The sequence below is a fragment of the Carettochelys insculpta genome, chromosome 31, assembly GCF_033958435.1.
Source record: "Carettochelys insculpta isolate YL-2023 chromosome 31, ASM3395843v1, whole genome shotgun sequence".
NCBI classification, from domain to species: Eukaryota; Metazoa; Chordata; order Testudines; family Carettochelyidae; genus Carettochelys; species Carettochelys insculpta.
Window position 1 is genome coordinate 1,691,932 of NC_134167.1, and position 27,680 is coordinate 1,719,611.

A 27,680-nucleotide genomic window follows, 5' to 3' on the forward strand; every position below is an offset into this window, starting at 1 on the left:
CTATGCTACAATTGTCAGAATAAACCACTTACAAGAATAAGATGTGATTCTCATAAAAGGTGTCCAATCTATATTAAACTATCATCATTATACAACAGGGCGTTTGACTTCTGACTGTCAGCAGCACAGACTGGATGACAAGTGATAGATCACTCAAAATTGCCCTGCTCTGCAGCATCTGGTATTTGCCGCTGCCAGATGACAGGATGGCCATTCGGCTGAGAAAGGGTCTTTCCGCAGGAAGAAATCAGGGAGCCTGAAGCGGGGGTAGATCTGGTTCCCGTTTTGTCTTAATTCCTCCCCCCATGACAACAGTGGTCCAAGTTTCCCACAATGCCTTGCAAACACACTTTACCACTGATCAGGAGGTTGATCTAAACCCTACCAAAATCAGTGGAAGATGCTTTGGCTACGCCTCAGGCAAGTCACTTCTTAGATGTGAGCATTTCAGTGTCCGTCATCCTTGGCTTCTCTGGCAAGGCTGCCAAATAGTGGCTTCTGTTGGGGTAACTTTTGTCACATCTATACCTCACTGCAAAGAACTACTGAGACTCCCAACTCCACTCAGCATATTAACTGATTCTTGTCACTACTACGCTAAGCTTCAATCAGCAACCTAGAGGTGAAAGCCCTTAAACCATCCAGTCCCTTGCATCTTCAAAGCACTGCATGGATTTCAGTTATGCATCTCCAATTAAAATCAGTGTGGAGCCATACAGCTTTATGAAAACTGGGAGCAAATGTTCCTTACCTTACATCTTGTACTGTCTCAACAGCTCGTCTATTTCAAAGCTTCTGGAGAGCTGTACGTTTTCCAGCCATGCTGCTGTTGGAGATTAAAGTAATCTACAGAATGACTGAAGAATTGCCCAGAGCTGAAATACAGACGTGTAATCCACTGTTTGGCCGCTGGTCAAAGTATTAATGGTGGTGTTTAACTGATCTCTTTCTGTTTGCTTCAGGGCATGTATGACTTTTTTTTAAATGCTAACTAAGAATAGCAAAGTGACTTATTTCCAGAGAATAAAACCATGAAAGAGATATTCTCTGTGCCTGTTCCAACTTTCATTGCCTGCAGTTATCCTCCTTTGAACTTTAGGATTCTTCTGATAAACAGGTTTCTCAGATACAAAACTGAACTTGGCATTTAAATGCCAGAAATGAAAACCTCAGTAATACACGTAAGTTTCAGATTTTAAAAATTAATTTAATTCTATCGTACAATGACAAGTTTTACTTTCATTTAATTCCCTTCATCTGGTAATCTCGAATCACTTTGCAGGCATTAATTAAATGGACAGAGCCGAACAGTTTTTTCAAACTCACTAGTTCTCTTAAATCCACTTTCTTATAACATTAAGATACAAAATTTAAAATGTGTGCTATGTGAATTTATTGTTATACAAATGATTTCTCTATTCCTTTGTTGATAATTAATACAAGAAATTTCATTAAAGAAGAACCTGACAATACAAAGGAAATGGCATAAACGTCTATATACAAAGCATTGTCAAACCCAAACAGCAAATGACCATCCCCCCCACCCCTCCACACACACCCATTTTTCCTCGTTAAATTGCAAGCTCATTGGGGAGGGACTCTCCCCTATAATATATATGCATAGTGTCTAGCACAAGGAGGCATTGCATTTAGTTGGATCCTCCAAGACTCACTACTGTTGTAAAAACATCATTTGCCACAGTTTAGGGGGTCCCCAACCCCAAATGGAATCCCAAGGTTCTTGCAGCCCACGTCCCTGTTTGAGTCAGAGGGGCCTCCTTCTAGGAGCCCCTCTGAAGATGGATAAAAGACCAGCTGTCAAGAGCTCCCAGAAAAAGCCATCTGGAATGCACAAAAAGGTTTTTTATTGGTCCTGCAAAACCCAGAAACGTAGGCTACACGCACTTAGCATCATCTACTGTCATCGTATTCATTAACTATTTACACACAAGAGGAAACAGTGTTCCTGTAAGACCATGCAACGAGGGCTGGACAGTTCCACCTAAACTCCAAACCTGTTCTGAGATACACCTGGATGCAAGAAAATGCTTACACAAATCCCACTCAGAGGTTGGGGGTTCAGGGATCCCCCACACCTATTGCACTGCCTGTGTAGCAAACTAAAATCACGTACATTAAAATTGCTTGCTGCATTTTTTCTTCCAGCAGCAGACAAATGGTTAAATTTTTATGTCTTCCATTTTATGCAAGCCAAAAATTAAAATGTTGCCACTTCAAAGGTTGACAAATCTTTGAGGGTTTTATTACTTATCACAATATAGTTTATCCACACTGGTACTGTATATGCAGGAGATGTGGCTGGAAAATTACATTGCCTAATTTATGACATGCCTGGGATGAACAAAATACTCGGCATTATTGCCTTTAACACCACCTGTATAAAACATGCCTTAATGGAACACCATCACTCAAAGAACTTTATGGTTCTCTAGACTACATCTCATAATAGTAAGTACAGTAGAAAGTAAATTAGGACTGTAATGGTAACCCAGCACCTTGGATGAACATGGGACCAAACTAATGGCAGTGATGAGGATTGCGGGATAACAAGGATATTTGGAGAATATGAAGTAATGAGTAAAACTAATGGAGATTTAACACCTGCAGGAGAAGGGCAGGAGAAATGTTTAGCATTTACTTTCCAAGGCTGACATTTGAAAGGCAGCAATGCCTAGTGGACTGAGCAGAGCTTAAGCCATCAAAGACTCACGAGTGCTAGTTCTGGACTCTGTGTTACCATCAGAAACTCATTCAACTTCTGTGCAACAGCTTCCCCATGGGCTACATGGGTGTGTGTGGCCAATACCAGATGCAAAGAAAAATGATGGAGGCAGAGCTTGCAAGGAAGCACAGGGATGTGGAGACTCAAAGACAGACATATGCTCAGTAGTCAGCTCCTTGATCTCAATGGGAAAGCTCATGCTAAGTAGGCATGTTTTGTGGTCTAAAGATCAAAGTGAGATCATTAATCAAAGCAGCAATTCCTATGTGAGTGCTCTTAAGTCACCAGAGGAGTCTGATCACAAATTTTCCTGCCTTAAGATGTAGATGTCACACTCACTACTTTGAACTTACAATCCCAAAAGAAGCAAACACACTCAGAGTTAAATGCTCAGAAAGAGTTAGGCTCCCAACTGGGTTCCCTCTACTTTTTCCATCCATGAATGGAATACATTTTGTTATGGGCACCAAGGCATATAGGGATGTGCACCACCTGCAGAAATATATACTGCCCTCTGTGGGTGCATTGCCAATCAGCTGGGTGGGACCTGAATCTCTAACAACCACTAATAATGAGTAACAGCAACGAAGGGTGCTGTGGCACCTTAGAGACTAACAGAAAAGTTTTGAGCATGAGCTTTCGTGAGCAAAGGCTGGACCAGCATCTGATGAAGTGAGTCTTTGCTCACAAAAGCTCATGCTCAAAACTTTTATGTTAGTTTCTAAGGTGCCACAGGACCCTTCATTGCTGTTACAGATCCAGACTAACACGGCTACCCCTCTGATACTTAATAATGAGTAAAGGTTTTCAGTTTCAGCCCCCATATTTGCTTCAAGATACACTCTCATTAAACTTGATTCCACTTTTTAAAAATAAAAGTATTAATAAAGAATATGAAGAGCTGAAAATATGCTTATTGGCCAAGATTTTTCAAAAGGGACTATCAATTTGGAGTGCCTTTAGATGTCTTAAGATAGATGACTCAGCCTCTTAGATATTGGAAACTGGGTGTCCAAAATCACAAGCCACTTGTGAAAATCTTGGCCTGCACCTGCTATTCTATGAACCTGTTCCCTGGCTTTGTCATGTTGTAAGGTACTGATTCACACTATGACCCGACTCTAGATGTGGCAGTAGAGCTACTCTCCGAAAGAACATCCTGTTTTCCAGAAGACTTGCACATTCCACCCCTTGGGACCAAAAAATAAAAGTTTCACCTATTCAGAAGGAGCACAACATTAGAAGAACACTGGGCCATTGTCAGACATGCTGCGCTAGTAGTCAGTCTCCTTCATGTTTTAACTTGTTGGTTGGACTATTGCCACTAAAATGGATAACGATTTATTACCTCAAACCTCAGTGCTACACTGTTCCCAAGAAGAAAATTAATGAATTATTTTTCATAATTGTTAAATTATGTGGAATGGCTTATAACAGCATCTGAAAAAGTCAAGAGATGCAGGTTTAGAGACAGCAGAAATTATAGGGATTTCAGAGACGAGAGCATGTGAGTTAATCAAATAACGTTCCATTAATCCTCTGTGGGTAGGTCTCTGAAATTTAGCAACAGTATATTCAGCAAAGGAAACCAACAGGGCATAAAACAGCAAAGTCTGATTCACAAGATACTGGACATCCTCAGCTCTCACTGACATGGGCGAGAAAGCTGTGCTCGTCTATATACTATCTATCTATCTATCTACACACACGTCTATATACTATACACTAGCACAGCTTTCTCTCTGTTACTATTCAACATGCATGAAGTGGGCAAGAACTGAGACTCCTCAGAACCTCACACAGCTACAGGATCATCAGATGGTTACATGCTCCTTTCAGGACATCACTAGGGTCAGGGCATCTGCCACCGATTGCACCACAAGGGCTGAATTCACAGCTCCTTGCCACGACATCAGTGCACCTACCACTAAGCTTCTAGTCCCTGAGCTCAAACAGCAGAGGCTCACGACTTCAAATCCTGCAAATAGGATTCATTACAACAGCATCAAGTCCCAGGGTCCAGACAGGGCCTGGTTTCTGCACACAGGGAGAAGGCAACAACTTGGTTCTCTCTTGCTGGGTAGCACAGCACAATTCTAAGTGCACATGCTAACTGAATACCAAGTGGCCTGGGTAGCACACCAGGAAAGGAAAGGTGAAGCATAGCCACCTTCCCATCCCCAGAGCTGGTCTGGCAGTGGGAAGACCCAACGGTGCCTCCTTGCATAGTGAACAGTACAGACAGCCCCAGCTGAACACAGGGGAGTGGACACAAATGTAAGGGAGGATCAAGTCGGGGGTGGGGGGGACAACAGTTGTCCCTTCTCAGTCAGCTCAGTGCAGTGTGTGCATGCTCCACTCTGTACAGCTGCCACTACCTCACCTCAGCACATGCACACAGAGTCACTGCACCTCTTGCTCCACAGTGGACACGCACCACAGAAGGTGGCAGGGCTGGCATGAAAAGAAGAGGTTGTAGCCACTGCCACAAGTCACCACCATTGCACTAACTCCATACGTAAGAGGTGGTGATGGCGCTGGCTTATGTTCAGAGGGAAAGGCAAGGACAAGTTGTGACTTGGACTTCTCAGGCTCAGGTCAGGTGGGGTTTCATCCAGTTTGGGGCTTGGATTAACAACTAGGCCTGAGTGGAGCTCTATCTCCTTTAGTGCATACAGCCAGCACATGCTCACACTGCAGGCCAGCCAGAGCACTTTGAATATAAAAACATGCCCCAATCAGGCAAAAACTGACAATTAGAGTGAAGTTTTAACAACTCAGAAGAGCCAGAAGGAAACGCAAGTCGAACAGTGATTCAGAGACAGCCTGTGCCACTTCTCTGCGAGATGCAGATCTGTGAATGCGATTGTAACACACACATTTGCTAGCTATCAAGGGGGTGGGGGGACATGCTTACTGTTTTAGAACACACACTGGCAAAATATGTACTCAGCAAGGCTGGAGAACACAGTTTGTTCACAACAAAGTTTGCATATGTATCTGCTTCTACTTTAAGAGACAGATCTTTCAATTTGTCATAAAGATCAGGCAGATTTGAGAAGCAATATGGTCCTGTGAATAATGCTGGGTCTGTGACAACTTAGAGAGAGATGCAGGGTGGTCCCAGGAGAGAGAAAACCTGTCTTTATTCTGGCTCTACCACTGACTTTGCGAGGCATCTTGGGTAAATCCCTTCATCTTTCTCTGCCTTCATTTTCTACAATAGGGTAAATGATACCACTTACCTCTGTGGAAAGCACTGAAGTCTACAATGCAAAGTAACACCTAAGAGCAAGTTACCGTAATATAGGGAGACCTCCTTTCCTGAAATACCTGAATCACAGGAAAGACTGTGGATTCTGTATACTCAGTGATGGCACAACACATGAAAAATACATTGTGGGTAGACTCCCGAATTCCCTCCCTGATGAGAACGAGGGAAGGAAAGAATCCTGGACTCACAAGAGGTATCTCGAAGACAGGGAGGAGTTCAATGATTTCTCCTTGTACACACTTTTACTCATTGAATCTCAAATTAGCACAGCTTTTTAACATGCATGAATCACCTTCATTAATGAATACAGAGCACCATATATCGATTTGTTAATTACAGTTGCACAGATACTGGTTACCATTGTTCACATCTAGTACCCAAGGAAGCAGCCTAACTTCTTCAGCATCTCACCTTTCAGTCCCCAGTGAAGACAAATTATTATGCATCTTTGACAGGCTAGGAGCTAAGATTCATACAACGGACCTCAAGACTATCCAGTCTGATTTCCTCTAGATCACATGTTCATATTCAAGCAGTCCTGTGGCACCTTAGAGACTAAGAACTTTAAAAGGTCATGAGATTTAATGCATAAAACCCACTTTGTCTGAGGACTGCTGGTTATTTGTGAAGCTACAGACTAACCACAGCAGATGGAGGCAGGGGTTTACACAAGGGCTTTCAGAAGGGCGAGATGAGGATCAGACAGCTAGCAGAGGAGAAGCGAGAGCACAGAAAGCACAATAAGGACTTGCCAGACACCCACCACACCTGCAAGAGATGCAGCAAGGACTGTCACTCTCGTGTGGGTCTTCATAGTCACAGTAGACACTGTAAATGAAGTCCTCAATTGAAACTATAAAGGGCGCGATCCATAGTCTATGCAGACTGAAGGATGCTACTACTACGGACTAACAAGGCTACCCATCTGAAATGATCTTCATATTCAGTTATTTGGCACTGTCACCCCAAACCCTTTTCTGACTCGCTGCTTCACAGGTTACAGTCCACTGTTCTGTAGGCATGGTCTGCAGTCTTTGTTCCTTGATGTATAACTTTTCCCTTTCACTATTAAAACACACCTTGTTCGACCGGCCCAGGCAGCGCAGGGGAAGCCAACATCACTGCTGCTCATGCTGAGAATGAGCACAAGACACATGCTGGTTACAATGATTCACGAACTACTGGAAGGAGCAGAGCAGGATGAGAATGTATATAAGATGCCGGGTTGAGGATCTCGGGTGGACAGAGAGACCCTTTTAGTTTCCAAGAGTATCTAGCTAACAATTCCTCATCCATATGGTGGAGAAGTATGGGAGTGTTCTGGGGAGAGGGGCTGGTATTTTTGTGCTGATGAACGATTAGCTGAAATATGGTTTCATTAAGAAAAGTGCTGATGCTTTTGTTAATTTTGTGGTTTTAATTTGGGGACCCCCCCATATGAAGATTTTAAATCAAAGACTATATGAACAAGGGAATATATTCGCAGCATAAAATAATAGCTTGCCTCATTTGCAAAGATACTTACCATCTTTAGACTCTGTTGCTATGATTGGCAACTGAGTGTGCTCAGCATATCACAGGATGAGGCCTTAGCACAGAAGGTAACACCTGTGCCCAATTCAGTCAACTGGAAAACACACATTTGACCCACACATGTGACTCAGCTTGTCACGCTGTATTCTATTGGAAATAGAATAGCACATTTGGGCAACTTCTGTTAATCACTCTGAATATTTGTGACCTGATGAGCCGAGGTCTGAAAAATGAAAGAAAGTACTTCGACATCAGAAAAACAAGTTCAAGAGAGAAGCAGAATGATGCGGCATTTAGCCAGTCTCATCATACTAAAATGGTTTTGTCTGTTGAGGATGGTATTTAAACTAGTTGAAGCAGCTTCTCTAAGCATTCATTGTTCAAGGTGCCCTGTATATTTCAAGTACAGCATTTCTATTCTTATTCAGTGATGAGCTTTCGTGGGACAGATCCACTTCTTCAGATCAATTTCATTTGCACTACAGACTGACTTATACACGTACAGAGGACCAAAAAGAAAAAAAAATTGCAACAAAAACTGTCTTCCTTCTATTTGATTTGACAGTTTTCATTGCAATTTTTTTCTTTTTGGTCCTCTGTACTTATATAAGTCAGTCTGTAGTGCAAATGAAATTGATCTGAAAAAGTGGGTCTGTCCCACGAAAGCTCATCACCACATAAATCATTTTGTTAGTCTTTAAAGTGCTACATTTCTGCTGCTTTGTTTTGTTGGAGTACAGACTAACATGGCTACCTCTCTGTTACTAGATAACGGTGTGATCACTTTACTTGTATAAACCTCCTCCACAAAGCAGCTGAACATCCTCTGGGGCAGAGAAGTATTACTACCGCAGTCTCATACATGGGGAGCTTTGATGAGGTATGGATTCAGTAAGGGACAAAATCATGTGCCTAATCCATGCTCGAAAAACACTCTCCAGTAGATCTAGGAAATAAGGCACATGTCCTGAGCATGGTTCTATTGCCTTAACTAAAAGAGCAGGCTTGAAATGCTTTTCTTTGTGAGCTGGGATAAAACCTCTAATCTTGCTTTTCTTCTCCAAAGCAAGCAATCTGTTTTGTCCTCTGGTTTTCTCCCCAGGGCGACTATAATGGTGCATGTAAGTAAACGTCCCTTCTTATTCCAAATGGAGTTGCAGTAATAGAAGTCTTGGAATTAAATGTACTCTGATTTTAATAATTGCAAGCTTAGCTGTTGTGCACAGTGTGTTTTGTCTCTCCTGACACATTCAGCAGAATAAAAGTGCATGGCATCAGCAGGACCGGAGCTGGCGAATTTCAGTCCAGGCAACATGTTGTGTTAGCAAGGAAAGTCTGGTTGTTAGTGGTTTTCTTCCTACAGGGTAAGCTTAATTAAAATATAAAATGTCAAAAGCTGGTATGAAATATGCTCCCCCTGTGGGCACTCACAGCGAATTAAGCATATCGGCCATTGAAGAGCAGGCTGCAGCCCTACACTTGAAGAAAAAATTACAACTGTTAAGTGTAAAACATTTCCTAGCTAGGGGACTGCTGCATTCATAAAGCAACTAAAAAAGCTCTAGGCCCATAAAGCCAAAGAAATTGCAGGTTTTAAGCATGGAAATCTGAGAAAAATCCACATAATCTCCACACGTACATTCTGCAGGAGCATCTTACAAGAGTCCATTTGTTACCCTTTACCCTCTGTTGCCACAAAGGGAAAGCACGACCATATCTCCTTCTACTTTGATTAGAAAGTATTTACCGATTGCATATCTTAGAGGGTGTGTCTGTCTGTTCAAGATCTCCTCTAAAACTGTGAGCTATGACCATGACATTGTGTGTGCAGTTTCCTCTTACCTTAATTGAAACTAAGGTCAGAGTTTGGCTGTGCCTGGAAACTGGGAAATGCCTGAAATCCCAGGATTTCCCACAACATGGAAAGGGAGGGGCACTACCACGAGGGATGACATACTTCAGACTCACCACTGGGACAGCGACCGCAGGGAACAGCCATACTTCAAAGTGACCACTGGGGGCAGACACAGCAGAAAAGCAGTGGTCATGTGGAGACAAGTATCAGAGGGAGTTGGCCTGTATCTTCAAAACTAACAAAAAGTCCTGTGGCACCTTATCAATTAACAGATATTTTGGAGCATAAGGTCTGACAACGTGGGTCTTTGCCCATGAGAGGTTGTGCACCAAAATATGTTAGTCAATAAGGTGCCACAGGACTTCTTGTTCACAGAATCATAGGGCTGGAAAGGACCTCAGGAGGTCATCTAGTCCAGGCCCCGGCTTCAAGCAGGATCAACCCTCACTAAGTCATCCCAGCCAGGACCTTGTCAAGCCAGGACTTAAAAACCTCAAGGGATGGAGACTCCACCACCTCTCTAGGTACCACATTCCCGTGCTTCACCACCCTCCTGGTGAAGTAGTTTTTCCTAACATCTAACTTACACCTCTCCCTCTTCAACTTCAGGCCATTGCTCCTTGTTCTGCTATCTGACACCACTGAAAACAGTTTCTCACCCTCCTCTTTAGAGCTCCCCTTCAGGAAGTTGAAGTCTGCTATTAAATCACCCTCAGTCTTCTCTTCTGTAAACTAAACAAGCCCAAATCCCTCAGTTGGTCATGTGGAGACAGATTCTCAACTCTCCCTGCCTCCAGTTGGGTAAGTGCCCCACAGGAGGAACCCCGTTGCTGCCTCACAATCCCCAGCCCACCACAAGTAGCAATCCCTGACATGCTGGGACCAGGAAACCTAGTAGTGCCCTACCACCCCCAAGCTCATGCTGTGGCTGGTGAAAGTCCAGCTCTGTGGCGCAGTTCCTAGCCTCTCTCCACCCTGCCCAGAGCTCAGGCTGCAGTCAGGCCTAGTGTTGCAGCCCAGGCCCCCAGCATCCCCTGGACCTGGGGTCGGGATGGCCCCTCCTGGCTCACCCTGGGACTAGTCCCCACAAGGACAGGCAAGGGACTGGGAGCGGCAGCCCAAACTGGCTCCGCGCCCTCCAAGAACAGGCAGCAGGACTGGGAGTCACAAACCAACTTGATTCCCCAACCTGGGGGCGGGTGGGGCCAGGAACAGGAAAAAAAAGTTCAGTTAAAGACACAAGCAACAGCAGGCACATCTGCTACTATCAGATAACTCAGTGACACAGCCAGAACAGAGCTAAACTTTTCTCATGAAATTTGGTGGGGACATAAACATTTTGTGAATTCAACCAAAAAAAGACATCATTCACTTCTACTGTAAATGCCTAATAAACCAACTGGGAATTCCTTTTCTAGTAGCTACTCACTCTTCCTGCCTCAGTGTCTCTCTCTCTGGCACATACACCGTGTTTGTACAGAAGTTAGCACAAAGAGTTGCTGCTCCTAGACTGGGGTTCCCAGGCACGAATGTGAAACAATGGTCACACAGAACTACTGGTCTGACCTGATATGGCAATTACTACATTCCTTATATTAATTAATACGATTTCCTCCTCCTCCCACCTCCAATCTTAATCATAAAAGTAGAATCACAGAACATGGGGGCGGGGGCCGGAAGAGATCTTGAGACCGTAACCTGCAGCCCAGAAGAGTTGTGTGTATGGCCCGTGAACACACTTTGTTACTGTTGTCCATGTGCAGTGTTGCCAGATTCCACTGGTTTCTGTCGGCATAGTTTTCCTATCAGTATTACTAAAGCGACGTACAGCACGGGCACATGAAGTGTGGTGCGTGCTGACTGCATTCAACACTGACTCTGAGATCTGTATGCTCCCACTGTGTCCCGTCAAAGTGCTGCTACAGTTTCATCAGCACATCCTGCACATTGTTGCTACACAAGTGCCGTTAGCAAAGCTACCCAAGCCTTGGTTATGACAATCTTGTGGTCCACTGACACAAAGGAGGGTCGCTCATGCAGCTCCCTCACCAGCCTGGCTTGAGGGGTCATCATGCCTAGCTCCCCGTGCAGGGGAAGCACCAAGTCAGCCAGACCATCCCTGACAAGTGTTTGTTCAACCTGTTCATAAAAACTTCACAACCTCTTTTGGTTTAACTGCCCTTATAGTCACAAAGTTTCGTAATATCTATCCCACAGCACTACTGCTGTTGATTATGCCCATTATTTTTCGTTCCTCAGAGGGCACCAAGAACTGATCACTTTTATCTTTACAACAGCCCTTTACCTAGTTGAAGACTTATTCAGCCCCTTCCCATTTTTCTTTTCTCAAGACAAGGATATATATATATATATCTCCTTCCATCTCTCTCTCCCCCTCCCTCCCTCTGTAGGTATATGCATATATATTTGAGAGTGCACCTGTCTCCCTGTCCATGTGTCTATGAGTCTGTTCAAGAATTCCTCTTAAAAAGTAAGAGCTGGGACCATCAAATTTGATATGCCATTTCCTCATATCCCAACTTAAAGCAAGGTCAAGGCTGGGTTGTGCCAGAAAAAGAGGATGTGCCTGGAATGTGATTGTTTTCCATAGCATGGAAAGTGAGGACTTGATGGGAGGCACAAGTATACTGCCCAGTGATCACTGTGGGAAACAAGTATGGGGAACAGCTATACCACAGAGTGACCACAGTGGGGCAACTGCACCAGGAAAACAGCCTCCAGCTGGGGATGTGGCATTTCCACATTGCCAGCCACCGGACTGGGTAAATAGTCCTCCTATGCCCGAATGATTCTACCCTGGCGCTGAGCCACAGTACTGGACAGGCAGGAGCCCGACCAGCCACCAGCTCCACTGCCCCCTCCCTGGAGCCAGGCAGCACAGCTCCATTACCCAACTCCAAGGAAACACGAGGACTGGGAGTAATGGCCCACCCTGCCTCAGATGCTGGAGCTGGGAAATGCTGCTCACCATCTCCAGAGGGTACACCAGAGCTGAGAGCCATGGACAGCCCCACACTCAGATGCCAGAGCCGGGAACTCTGGCCACCCCTCCCCCCCACCCCCCCGCACACAAATAAAAACCATGGCCCTTGCCCTGCAGAAGACATCAGGGCCTGCTATGGTTTTCAGACCTATTCTGAGAACCCAGGTCCCCAGAGCAACAGGCCATGCATTTGACCCATTAATACGGTGACCATTCATCCTGTTTTGGCTGGGACAATCCCATATTTCAGGCATCAGGAATGCATCTGACTTATTTTAACAAAAGCTCTAATTGTCCTGCATTCATGCTCCCGCTGAGCTGCCCTTCCCTCTCAGGAGGGCATCTAGTCCAGCCCCCTGCTTCAAACAGGATCAACCCGGACAAAATCATCCCAGGCAGGACTATGTCAAGTCAGGACTTAAAAGCCTCCAGGAATTGAAAGCCTACCATCTCTCTTGGTAACACATTCCAGTGGTTCGCCACCCTCCTGGTGAAATAGTTTTTCCTAATATCCAACCCACACATCTTTCTCTAACTTCAGATCATTGTTCCTTGTTCTCCCATCTGACACTACTACCAACAGCCTCGCCCCATCCTCTTTAGAGCCCTCTACTTGTAAATATATTTTACCCATTAGTTATAGTAATGTAATATGCCTTTTTAATCGGTACTCAGTAAACAATGTTATTTTGAACATTTTTACTGCACAGATCTGATTGATTTCCATTGAACTCGCTGAAGTCCTAGCAATTTTATCAGGTGTCCCATATTTGGCATAAGGAAACATGGCCACTCTACCCGTTCATCCAAATAGCTTTGTGGATGAGGCAATCTTTGTTACCTGCTTAGGCTAAACAAGCATTCAGTGAGCAGCTATAACTCCCTTTTGTTTCCTCAAGCTCCTGGGAAAAATCTGATTATTGAAATTAATTGTGTTTACCCCTTAGCGTGTAGCTTACTACGTAGTGCACATTTTATTAGATAGCTGCAAAAAATTTGACACATGCTTGTCATAAATTCAAATTAATAACATCAGTAACAAAAGGTACCTTTCCTGGTTCTAAAAGTGCTATTTTCCCTAAAGGAAAACACTTTGTGGTCTGAGAGCATCTTTCACTCTAAAAATGACAGCACACAGGTGCAATGGATATAGAGATGCATGAAGTTCTGCCATTAGCAAGCGTCTTCTTTCTAGACTACTAAGCCATTCCTTCATACTCCATTTTAAAGATCTAGTGGAAAAAGCATTGTTTCTAAACTTTATGGGCCTGATGTCTGGAGTGCTGGCCACTCTCCTATTCCATTGGTAGGGTGACCATCCATCCCGTTTCTGGCAGAATGGCCCCGTATTTCAGGCACCAAGAAGAAGTTCTGATTTATTTTCAAAATGGGGCTAATTACCCTGTATTTGCAGGGCTAATGGCTGCCGCCCAGTTCCTTCTATGCACTGGTGTGGCTGCTGCCCAGTGCACAGCTCCCCAGGGCTTGGGAGAGCTGGGACCTGGACCCACGTGGCCACACCTGGCTCCCCGGCACTTACAGGAGCTGGACCCTCACAGCTCCACCTGGATTCCCAGAGAGGAGGAGCTGGGAACCAGATCAGCAAGGCTGCCACCTACCTCCTGACTCCTCCAGGAGTGGGAAGCCAGGAGCCCACCCCCATGCGGTTGCTCCCTGGTTCCCAGCTCCCTGCATCTATGGGGAGCCAGGAGGAGCACCTGTGGCTGCTGCCTCCTTCCCGGCTCTCAGAGACTTGGGGATGCTGGTTGGAGCACTGACAGCTGCTGCCTGCTCTCCGAGGTATGGGGAGCGCACACGCAGGGCTGCTGCCTGGTTCCCAGGTCCCTGTACCTTGGTGGAGCCGGGAGGAGCCATCCATCTTCCCGTCTCCCATAACTACCTGTCCTGTATTTGGGAAAGGGAGATATGGTCATCCTATGCATTAGCTCCAACTGGATTTATGGATTCAGAGCTTTTTAAGGCCATGGTGGATCATTACGATCCTCAGCCTGATGTCCTGTATGACACATGCCAGGAAATCTCGAGCAACAATTCCTGGATCAAGCTTATACCTTTTGTTTGAGTGACAGTAGCTCTTCTAGAAAAGAGGTTTGGTCTTGATTTAAATACTTCACGGGTGGATACAGATGTTCAGAACTCATGAAAAATCAGACCCTATGCCAACAACAACCACCACAACAAAAATGCCAGTTCCAATTCATGTGGCCTGTGATTAAGTCAGACAACCATATGACTCCCACCTACTCCTAGCACCTCAGAGTTCTCACCAGCAGGGGCAACAAAAACAAGCAGGCTAAGGCCTGGCAAGGACTTCAGAACAGGAAGGCTGCTTGCATCTACCCAGGTAGAGAGCAGCCATAACATGACATTTGTTACAATTTACACTTTTATGTTCTAACTCAATAAATAACATCAGCATTTGATTTTCAGCACACACATCAAGACTTTGCTAGACAAGGATGTTCTCAAGCACAGGCTTAAAATCAATATACTCTTAAGAACAAATGGTTCTGAAAGTAGTAATATGAGGGCCTGAAACAGACTGACAAGAGCAGGGCTGGTATTTCAGGAACACTCATACTTAAGTAGTACTAGGCACAAGTAAACACACTCCAGAGGGATAGTACCAGAACACCCTTATACCAGCACATTTCCCCATAGATTAAAAAAACAGTGATCCATGCTGAGGACAGCATCAGGATAATAGTATAATGAAGGAGGATACCTTTATAAAACCAGCAGTTACAAGGTATTGGGAGGTATTGGTATTGACTGTAAACAATGGATCTAGTCACGTGTGACGTATGAGATACATTTCCTGGACACTACAGTGCTAATCAAGGATGGCCTGATCAGTACCACACTGTACCGAAAACCTACTGATTGCTATACTTATCTACACCCTTCTAGTTTCCATCCTGCACACATGACTAGATCCATTGTTTACAGTCAAGCTCTTAGGTACAATCGCATTTGCTCTGATCCAACTGACAGAGACCAAAAACTACGAGAACTTTACCAAATATTCATAAACCTGAATTACCCACCAGGAGAAGTAAAAAAACAAATAGACAGGGCCAGACGAATACCCAGAGACCAGCTACTCCAAGATCGACCCAAAAAAGCCAAGAACAGAACACCACTGGTCATCACCTACAGCCCCCAACTCAGACCACTGCAACGAATTATTAAAGACCTACAACCTATCCTTAATCAGGGTGCCACACTCCAGAAGGCCCTGGGTGACATGCCTGTTCTCTCCTACAGACAACCTCCCAACCTCATGAAGATCCTCACTAACAGCCACAGTCTATACCCCAGGAATACCAGGCCTGGAACTTTTCCCTGCAACAAAGCCCGCTGCCAGCTTTGTCCACATATCTTCTCTGGAAATACCATCACTGGACCTAACCAGGTTACTCACAGAATCACGGGCACTTTCTCATGCTCCTCTACTAACATCATATATGCCATCATGTGCCCACAATGCCCAGATGCTCTGTATATTGGACAGACTTCTAACTCCCTTAGACAAAGGGTCAAAGGGCACAAAACAGACATCAAAACACTCCAAATCCACAAACCAGTTAGTCAACATTTTAATGGAATGGGGCATTCTGTCAATGACCTCAAGGTATGTGTGTAACTGAAAAGGAATTATCGCACCTTTTTGGAAAGAGAAACAGCCGAGCTGGCTTTTATATTCAAATTCGGCACATTAACACATGGTTTAAATTGTGATGGGAACTTTCTGAGTCACTATAGGGGCTTGTCTGCATACTTGGCTCAGTCTAATTCTTGACCTCCCCACACCCGTCCACTCTCTGATTTGCTCACCTTGATTATCTTTTTCTGATTTGTCCTCCTTGCTTACTGTTTTTGGTTCTCTGTGCCTTAAATATTGAGTCTATTCTGGTTTGGCTATGGTCTGAAAAAGTGGATCTGTCCCATGAAAGGCCACCTAATAAACCATTTTGCTAGTCTTTAAAGTGCTACTTGACTGCTTTTTGTTTTGATACCCTACAAGGAATGTGTCTCATCCCAGCGTTAAATTTTAGGAGAGAGAAGGTGCCATATCTGGATCAAAAGAAACACACAATGCGGGTGTCCTACATAATTCGAGAAGGATACAATGGGCCACATTCCTCCCCAAGTGAGCCATGATTCTGGTCAATGGAGTTACCCTGGAGCACAATATTTGTAGAATATATGACATATTTCTGAAAGCGTTGGGCCTGATTCCTCTCTCATTTTCAGTGTGGTAAACCCAGAGTCACGCCACTGAAATTGACACAGCCAGGGCCACTGACACAGGGATGCAAAACAGGCAGTAGCTCTGGGGCCTGGCCATTTAAAAGGGATACTGTGGCTGGAGCCTCAGGTCCTTTAAATTACTACCAGAGCCACACACGGCATGGTCCATTAGCGCTGAGAGCAGCTGGGGAGGCATGGTGCAGTTTGGGTGGTGCCAGAGTTGGTGCGGGAGGCACAGAACAGTCAGGATGGTGCTGAGGGCTGGCTGCCCTTAGTCTGACCTCCTCTCCCTGAGACCCTGCCCCTTCTGGGGGGCCACAGCCAAGCCCCCATACATTGCCCTGGGGCTGGTGAAGTCTACACCCAGCCGTAGGTACAGTAATGCCGGTGTGAGTCAATAATAGAATCATAGAACAATAGAGCTGGAAGAGACCTAAAAAAGCCATCAAGTCCAGCCCCCTGCTCCAAGCAGGACCAAACCCATCAGATCAGCCCCGCCAGGGCTTTGTCGAAGCGAGACTTAAACACCTGCAGGGATGGAGACTCCACTACTTCCCCGAGTAGACCATTCCAATGCTTCACCACCCTCCTAGTGAAAAAGTTTTTCCTGATGTTCAACGCCGACCTTTCCAACCACAACTTGAGACCATGGTTCCATGTTCTGCCATCTGTGACCACTGTGAACAGCCTCTCTCCAGCCTCTTTGCAGCCTCCCTTCAGTAAGTTGAAGGCTGTTATCAAGTCCCCCCTCAGTCTTCTCTTCTGCAGACTAAACAGTCCCAATTCCCTCAACCTTTCTTCATAAGTCATATGCTCCAGCCCCCTAATTATTTTGGTCGCCCTCCGCTGGACCATCTCCAGCGTATCTACATCCTTCCTATAAATGGGGGCCCAGAACTGGACACACTACTCCAGATGCGACCTCACCAAAGCCGTATAAAGAGGAATAATCAGAATAATAATAAAATTGGAAGACTGGGCTGCAAGAAATCTGATGAGGTTCAGTAAGAGCAAGTGCAGAGTCCTGCACTTAGGCCGGAAGAATCCCAAGCATTGTTACAGGCTGGGGTCCAACTGGCTCGGTAGTAGTTGTAGTTTTGAGTCAAGACCTAAGCCTTTTAAATTTCTGAAGACAAAGCCCCATTTTTACTTCCAAAGCTCTTTTCAGCAATACAAAGAAAGCATGTAGGACTCCCAAATGAGTCAGACAATTATTGCTATGTATAGCGCAGTGCATACTATCTTTCTTTTACTGGTGTCCCAACAAATGATCTAAAAACTTACACATTTAGGTCATCGATTCCTACATATAACCAGAGTACTACAATGGAAACAAATGTCTTCTTAGATCTCAAATTTACATAATACCATGAATCCTAAAGAAGTCTTAATCTTTACAAACTCGATAATGACATAGATACATCTAAACTAACTAGAGGGAGAACACAAAGCTCATTTTTTCCATCAGTGAAACAGCTATCATCCTGAGTGAAATTAAACTGATTATGAACATGAAGGAAACAAGGCGACTCAGCATCCATTTGTAACTAACAGAGATTTCAGGTAGGCAGAGCAGAATCCAACTGCCCAGATGAGAATTTCATGAGAGTTTCCCAATACTCTGTACTGGTGGTGTATGTGAAATAGTCATTTTCAAATAGTACTTTCTCCCAAATCTGTAATTATGTCACAAAGGCCACTGGCTTGTTTCTTGGCTGTGAAACAACTGAGCAGTTAGTTCCTGAATTTTATTCACTGCCAAAATGAATTGTACGCAGACTGGTAGTGTCTTCTTCCAGCCCCTGGGAACCTCCACAAAGGCTCGCTTTGTGGGGAGCAAGGGATTTGAGAATCATTATATTGCTGGCTGGTCAAGATTTGCGTTAATACAAGAAACTCAGAGTACAGTTTGGCATTTTCAAATTCTTAGGAAAAATATATAAAGAGCAATACACCTTGACATATCCCTTTTATTAACTATACTATTTTAAGCCAGTCAGGAAAACAGCAGGCGTTTAATAAAGAACACATTTGTAGAAACAATTACAATGCAGTTAAACAGCAGACTGTTCCTTCTGACAGCCAGCAGGGAAATGTTGTTCAGCTGAACCCCAATAAAGCAGTACAGAATTTTAAAGTGAAAAATAAATGTCACTGAAGGTGAGTCTTGAGCTTATCTGCTTTGAAAAAAGCAAGAGTTCCTGAAGAATCTCCTGCCTAGCCCTTTACTCAGGTACTTACAAGGTCATTGAAAGATCTAAGCATCTTAAAATCATAAATTGATTTTATCCTTGCAGCAGCCCCATCAGGTCGGGAGGTGGGATGCCCAGTTTACAGATAGGGAAGTGGGGATGAGGTGTATGTCCTCTCAGCAAAACCTTATCTGCATTCCTGTGTCCTTGCTGTTTCTGTGCCCACTCCTGTGGATCAGCAGACCTTTGGCTCTTTGTTCTGAGATGCTCTAGGATACTTTCTCAGTCAGTTTTGGTAAAACTTGTCCATCATTCAGGATGAACTGTGGGAAGGCATTTGAGGATTATGCAGCATTTGAGTGCATGCATGCAAAATGGGAAGGCTCCAGCCAGAATCAGAACAAAGTAAGGATTCTAACCCATCCCCTCCCAGCCACATTAGATAGCCTGGGGCTTAAGCAACTCCAAATCCAGGTCACCATTTTTTCTGTAATGATGATGCTTACCCAGGTCAGACCCTGGACTAACTTGGCAGTGAGTAGGACCTATATCCAGGTCACTTGGTAACAGTGTTGTGGAATCCCAAGTCTTTATTAGAAAGAGTTGTATTTGACAACACACTTCACAATACTAGCTGGATTACAAATGGAGAATCTGCCTTCACTAGAAGGTTTGAGTCAAACGTTCGCTTTTTTTGTCTTGAAACATCTGCATTTCTTGCATTCAGAACAAAATAATGGGGAAGTAAGGATGAGCAAGTGGGTAAGGCACAGGACTGCAGAATCAGATTCAACCTTTGACTCCATATTTGACTTACTCAGTGACCTGGACCAAGTCAACCCATGCTGTGGTTCAGCTCCAAGAACACTCCTCAAAAACTAGAAGTTGCCAGGGCTGCAATGGCTGTTGTATATCCTTACTACATAAAAGAGCCATCTCGGCTGTGATAGCTCACCTTCTTCCCCTGTGCCTGTGCACATTGGTAACTGTTCAATATGATTATTATGACTTATAAGAAATGCATTTCACACAGTAGTACACTGGTTTTGATTCAAAATAACTTACTGGCACTGCATTTCCCTGCTGCAATATTAGCCCATTGCAGTAATAAAGTTGTCTTACAGGGTGTGTGATGGACCACTTTGCATTGTTGTAACTGCCTTTTTGTATTAGAACTGTTCGCAACTTTATGTCACCCTCATAACTGTGATCAAGTGCCATAATAAAGTTGTATGCCAGCTCTTTTCACTCTGCCTTCACCCTCATGCATTTACCTTGCTCTTCGTAGCAACTTTACTCCAGTCTTCGTCTATTAGTTCTCTGCTTCTTTCAGCATTTCATTTTTTATAACTGAATAGACTTGTCCCTTTCTGGTACAAACAATGAAGCTGGAGACAAACATGGAAAGGTGCACCTGCTATGGCTCTGCCTGAATTGTTCCTATAAATTGTTAATCTGGAACTGGATTTCACACAGGAAAGATTACAGCACAGGCTCCAATTTGGCAAAGCACTTAAGCCTGTTTGACTAATTTTAATAGCTCTGTAGTGGTGTGGCTGCAGTAGAATCCCACTATGAGCCTCCCAGAGGAAGGGGGGAAGTCTCTCCAATGGCCACAGAGGCAAGTTGTGACTCCCCAGCTAATTGTTCCTTCAGTCTTATCCACTTGAGGGCAGGGGCTCTGCACACCCAAAATGAATTGCTCTGGATCTTTAATGTTCTACAGTAAACTCCTTCCTAGCTGGCATTATATTATCCAGAACTCTCAAACAACTGGCATTTTAGACATAAGTACATTTTAGTTACGTTTCCTCTAAGTACAGGATGGTGAAAGTAAATACACATAAATACAGCAAATACAGTACAAGTCTACACTGTACAATACTGTTGTTGTTGGTAAATAAAGTACTGTACTCTGAATACATTTGTTTGTTTCTTAATATCTACTCTTGTTTTTCTTTAGTGTTATGCATTGCTAGGTAAACCTTTCTATTATCCAGAAAATTTGAATATCCAACAATCTCCTGGTCCTGGGGCTGCCAGATGTGAAAGCATTTACTGCACTACAAAGTGCAAATATAATTCAACTCAGTATGGGGAGTGCGGGGGTGAGGGGACTGGGTGAGGAATTCCTGCTTCTTTTCTTCAGGTTGGTTCCCAAGCAGCCTCTGACTCTCACTTTGCTCACTCATTAAGGCCTAGCTGTTCTACATAGATGGCCTGACTCCACAACTCTGCAAGCAAAGCTCCTGCCTCTTTCCTGGACTGACAGCCCTCCAGGTCCAGCTTTGGCTGCAGGTATAGCATAGCAGGGCTAGCTGGGATCAAAGGCTCTCCTTAACACACACTGCTGGTGCAAGGGCTCTGTCCATCCCAGCCATTTCAACACTTGCTTACATGCCTTGCCTAAGTGGGAACTACTGGCGGCTTAGCATTTTTTATTCTAAATTTTCTATGAATAGATTGCTGGACATCACAGATTACAATAATCTGGTCGGCGAAAAACTGTTCAGAGAGCAGATCTTTCTCAAAAGGCCGATTTAAATTTGCCACGCGTAAGACTCAGATAGTGCGCTCAACATACTGCAGCTCAGGCTCTAAAACAACACACCAAATGGTTTCAAAGCCACTGGGTGGCTCAGAATTGATTCCACACCAAATATTCGATTAAACACTCTTGATGAAGTAATGAGCCAGATTCTCTGTGGGTGCAAATGGGCATAGCTGCACTGAAGGAACAGCTTTCACCACCTGAGATTCTGACCAAGTATCCAGGACTTGGATACTTCTCAAATTAGCCCCAAAGACCACTCACCATGGCCTATGGCAGGGACTTGTCTGCCCCCAACAGTAGGTGCTACCAGGATTGGCTTATGGTACATATGCAACTAGAGATGTTTCAAACATGTTAAACATTTTGAAATTTCAAGAAAAACAGGACTCAATATTGTTAACGGTCAAAACGTGTAATCTGGTTGTTTCCCAAGAACAGAGTTAACGGGGAAATACTGAAATGGTTTATTGCTTATTTCCCAAAGTGCTGCACTTGTAACCCATGGAGTTCAGAGCTTTGGGACTGGTAAAGCTCACTGAACCCACACAAGTTACAAATTGTCAGGCTTTGCTCTGAATAGTCCCACTGATGGCAGCTGGCTGGCTCATGCACTTAAAGTGAAGTGAAAATATTAGGGTATGTCCACATTGCAGAAAAGAAAAACCTGGCAGCAGCTGATATCAACAGGCTGGTTTTAGCCAGGCAGGGTAAGCTGAAGCCTCTTGATTCAGGCTCTGGGGCTCATTGTTGTGTGTCTTCTGTTTGTTTTTCTTGTATAGTCAGTATGTGAAGGGTTTACAGAACCAGGGATTTTACTGGAGCTGTCTTGTCTCTTGTGACAGGGGAAGAGAGATCGTCTGGAGTGTGGCACATCCGCTGTTTACACAAGTAATGCATTCTCAGAATGAACGTCCTGTCTGGTGTCAGAGGCTGATTGTGCACCAGATCCACAGCTGCTGCTCGTTGGTGTAGGTCCTTTGACTTGAATGGTGTTGCAGGGATGGACGCCAAATGACAATCAGGCCCTAGATGTTAGTTATAGGAATGTGTGGCTATACAACTTCCCGTTTGCATGCTTTTCTCTCACCAGATGATGATGCGTCCCTCTCTAATGAGGATGCATTCATTTCCATGCTGGTGGGCAACAAAAGTGCCTGTAGGAGCTAGTCATATCAGTCTCCAACCATTCTTCCTGTGCAGTTTGGCTGGCATATAACAATCATAAATCATCCCTGTAACCTTTAGCTCTACACGTTAGCTCTGCAGGTTTCATTCATTTGTATCCTTATTGTGACCTCTTTTTCTCTGATCCATTTTTCCCTGCATGCTGTCTCCCTAGGTATTGAAAATGCCTCTACTAAAATATTAGCCCTTTGTTGTTCTCAGCTGCAATGTCTCTCCATTGTTTTTTTCCCCCTCTGGGTTGATTTTTCCCCCCTTCCTCTTATACGCTACCTGTGAGACTATTCAGAAGCTGTATGTATTATACGCACTCCATTGATCCCGAGTCCAACGAGAGGCTCTCAGCACTCATCATCAAGGAATATTACCATATATAGAACAACAGAGCAGCTATCATTAAAAGGGTTTATTGCAATTTCAATTGTAACACCTTAGTGTGTCAGGGCTTTCCAATTAGGGATAGATGAAACTCAGCATGTCTGTTCACCTGGATTTGTACAAATTTGTCCTTTGCTTTCAAATCCGCATTGATTCTGACTCATCTCCCAATTCTACTTTACAGTTAGCTTAGAGTTTCAAGTCTTAATAAATGAAGAAGAATACAAACACAATTAAATGTATTGATTTGTACCAGAACAACCGAAAACCACAAACGTCTACATTCTTTTCTATTAGAGAGGGGTTAAAGCCAGACATGGTTCAAACAACAGTGAGAAGCATGATATACAGAATAAAACACTACAAAGAAAGGCCAACACCCAATATGTCAACCCTACAAAACCTTGGAAGAGTTCAAAATCCAAAATTTGAACTTAATGTTACATCTTTTTCATGGAAGTAACCAAATGCCAGCTCTGACCACTTCCAGAACTTAAAAATGTGTGTGAGCATTTGTGGAAAGCAAATTTGAATGACAAAGGCAACAAATATAGCTGAAAAACACAAGCAGGGTACATAAGAGTGTATTACCAATCAGGAACTAGAGACAATGCCACGTCCCTAATGACAGCCAACCAACACAGTTTGTACTCCATATCATTAAGAAAATGTTTGCAATCTATTCGTACAGTTAATATCTTGGATTAAATGAGAATAACGAATAAATTATTTGAAATCATGATCCACTCACATGAGAAGAAAAGGCTATGCTCACCTAAAATATTTGGAGATAATTAATCATTAAGCTCTGCTTAATACTCCATAAAAAAGCAACTTTTATTGCTAATCAGGTGAGATAAAACAGATCAGAGTTCAGGAAAGCACTTAAATTTAAATAATGGAGCTTATGTGCATGCCCGAAGTCGAACAGATGCTTATAGGAGTAAACTGAAGCCAAATAAATCAAAGGAAAGAACCTCATTGTCCTAAATGGGAGATGGGTCACACACAAAGCTTTGCTGAAGTGGCCTGGACTTAAGCATATCTTTAACAACTTTTCTGAATCAGACCTTTTCGTCTAGTCGTCGGTGCATTTCAAGTAGTACAATCACTAGATCTTCCAGTTATGATATGGATACTTATATGTTTAATACAAAGGTAGATCTGGTAGATCAGGGACAGGACAGGGACTTTGCAAGGACTTTGGGCTTATCATCAGCCTAAAGAAGACAAATGTACTCAGTCAGGATGTTGCTGAATCCCCATCAATCAGCACTGACAGCAATACATTAGAGGTCATCCATGAGTTCGTTTACCTCGGGTCCACCATCACTGACACCCTGTCATTGGACACTGAGCTAAATAGAAGGATCAGAAAAGTGGCCACAACTCTGTCCAGACTCAGCAAGAGAGTGTGGAAGAACAACAAGCTGTACACTCACACCAAAATGCAAGTCTACAGAGCCTGCACCCTCAGCACCCTCCTTTATGGCAGCAACATTTGGACCCTGTATGTCCGCCAGGAAAAGAGGCTGAACGTCTTCCACTTGCGCTGCCTCAGGCGCATCCTTGGAATATCATGGAAGGACAGAGCGACCAACACCGCCGTCCTCGAGCAAGCTGGAATCCCAACCATGCACACCCTCCTCAGGCAGCGTCGGCTCCGCTGGCTTGGCCACGTCCACAGGATGAACGATGGAAGGATTCCAAAAGACATCCTGTATGGTGAGCTAGCCTCTGGCAAAAGACCTCCCGGACGCCCCCAGTTGCGCTACAAAGATGTCGGCAAGAGAGACCTCAGAGAGGTAGACATCGAGCTGGACAACTGGGAAGAACAAGCAGACGACCGCAGCAGATGGAGGCAGGGGTTACACAAGGGCTTTCAGAAGGGCAAGATGAGGATCAGACAGCTAGCAGAGGAGAAGCGAGCGCACAGAAAGCACAATAAGGACTTGCCAGACACCTACCACACCTGCAAGAGATGCAGCAAGGACTGTCACTCTCGTGTGGGTCTTCATAGTCACAGTAGATGCTGTAAATGAAGTCCTCAATTGAAACTATAAAGGGCGCGATCCATAGTCTATGCAGACTGAAGGATGCCTACTGCTACTTATATGTTTAATACAAACGTAGATCTAGTAGATCAGGGACAGGACAGGGACTCGGGAGAACTGGATTAAATTCTCAGTTCAGCAATAAACTTGCTCTATGACTTTGGACAATCTGCTTCATCTACATTGTTTTCCCAAATGTGAAATGGAAATAGTGCTTTCCTGTATCCCAAAATAGTTCTAAGAATAAAAAAGTATTAGTGAGTCTGAGAAGCTCAGCTGTTACAATACACCAGGACCATGAATGAGACTTTTTCCTCTTTAATTTGCTCCTTTTGAAAGTTTCAGTCCTCACCCCTGCATTGCTCCTGATTGTCTCCCTTGAAATTTATCCTTCACATACTTTTCTCTCATTGAATATAAGCCACATTCCATTATTTTCATTTTAAGTGAAAGTAATGTGATCTCCCTGTATATACTTTGAGCTCTCCTTTCTTTGAATGACTTGGAGCTTTGCTGCTAATTTTTCATCCCTTTGTCTTTACTAATTCTTTTTTCCGTTGACTTAAGAATTTATGCAAGCTCCATTGCCTTAGTCAAGCCAATAATTCCAATTAGATCCCCTACTTCCTTTCCGGTCATTGGGTCTAACGTACATATCTTATTAGTGACTTGATTTTTCTTACATCATTCTCGCACATCCACCATTTACATAATTATCCAACAATATTTATCAAGCTGTTCTAGAGCTACAAACCACAGAAAATAACACTCACCACCAACTGTTTGTGAACAGTTTTAGAATCTGCATTATACACTCAATTATTGATTGCAACTGAACTCTGTAGCTTTCTAAGGCGCCTTCGTTAATACCAGCTTTCACAAATCGTGGGGCTAATTCAGCCCTGAAGGAAGTCAACAAGAGTCTTTTCATTGGCTTCACTGGGCACGGGAATGGGGGCACACACGTGTTCTGTCGTCTGAATCCAGCCATCATACACAGGAGTGAGCCATAAATGGTTCCCTCTTGATTCACCTTCTTAAGTAGGGTGATATTATTTGTCATTTTGAAGCTAAAGCTAAGATTTTCAAAAGGTATTGAGACATCTGGGGTCTGCTGAGGTGACTGTCCCAGTGTACAGGAATGCTGATAAACCACTGGTGGAGAAAGAGGTAGACCAGGGTGGGCACTGGCAGCTGGTTACTTCTGGCAGCAGGCAGTGTTCCACCCCTGCACAGAACCCTCCCACTGTGGTACTGGAAAACCGTTATGCTGTACTTGCTACAGGAGATGAGTTGCCCAGTGCAGAAGAGGTGAAGCCTCGTACCCCCGAGGCTGAGAAGTCTCCTGCCACCACTGCAAGAAGGAAACGCAGAGTAGTGGTGGTCGGAGACTCTCTTTTGAGGGGGACGGAGGCACCCATCTGTCGCCCTGACATTTCGGCTCGGGAGGTATGCTGCCTGCCTGGGGCCCGTATCCGAGATGTTACAGAGGCATTGTCGAGGATTGTCTGACCCTCAGACTACTATCCTATGCTTCTCATCCATGTGGGCACTAATGATACTGTGAGGTGTAATGCTGAGCAGGTCAAGAGTGACTACAGGGCTCTGGGGGCATGGGTGAAGGGGTTTGAGGCGCCCGTGGTATTCTCTTCAATCCTTCCTGTTGCGGGTAGGGGCCCGGGCAGAGACAGGTGCATCCTAGAGGTGAATGCCTGGCTGCATGGATGGTGTCGCCGGGAAGGCTTCGGTTTCTTCAACCATGGGATGCTATTTCAGGAAGAACTGCTAGGCAGAGATGGCGTTCACCTTTCAAGGAGGGGAAAAGACCGTATTCGGACACAGACTTGCTAACCTGGTGAGGAGGGCTTTAAACTAGGTTTGCCGGGGACAGGGGAGCAAAGCCTGCAGGTGAGTGGAGAACATGGAAACCTGGGAGATGGGTCGGAAGTAGGAGGGAGCATGGGCAACAATGTCAGAGTAAAAAGAGGGCCAGGAAAAAACTGGGGGGAAAGTTCAAATCAATACCTAAGATGCCTATATACCAATGCAAGAAGTATGGGTAATAAGCAGGAAGAACTCGAAGTGCTAATAAATAAATACAACTATGATATCATTGGCATCACAGAAACTTGGTGGGATAATACACATGATTGGAATGTTGCTATTGAAGGCTACAGCCTGGTTAGGAAAGATAGACAGGGAAAAAAGGGGGGAGGTGTTGCCTTATATATAAAAAATGTACACACTTGGACTGAGGTGGAGATGGACGTGTTGAGAGTCTGTGGGTTAGTTTAAGAGGGGTAAAAAACAAGGGTGATGTCCTGTTAGGAGTCTACTACAGGCCACCTAACCAGCTGGAAGAGGTGGATGATGCTTTTTTTAAACAACTAACAAAATCATCCAGAGCCCAGGAGTTGGTGGTGATGGGGGACTTTAACTATCCAGATATACGCTGGGAAACTAATACAGCGGGGCACAGACTATCCAATAAGTTCTTAAACTGCATTGGAGACAATTTTTTATTCCAAAAAGTTGAAAAAACCACCAGGGGAGAAACTGTTCTGGATTTGATTTTAACAAATAAGGAGGACTTGGTCGAGAATTTGAATGTGGTAGGCTGCTTGGGTGAAAGTGAT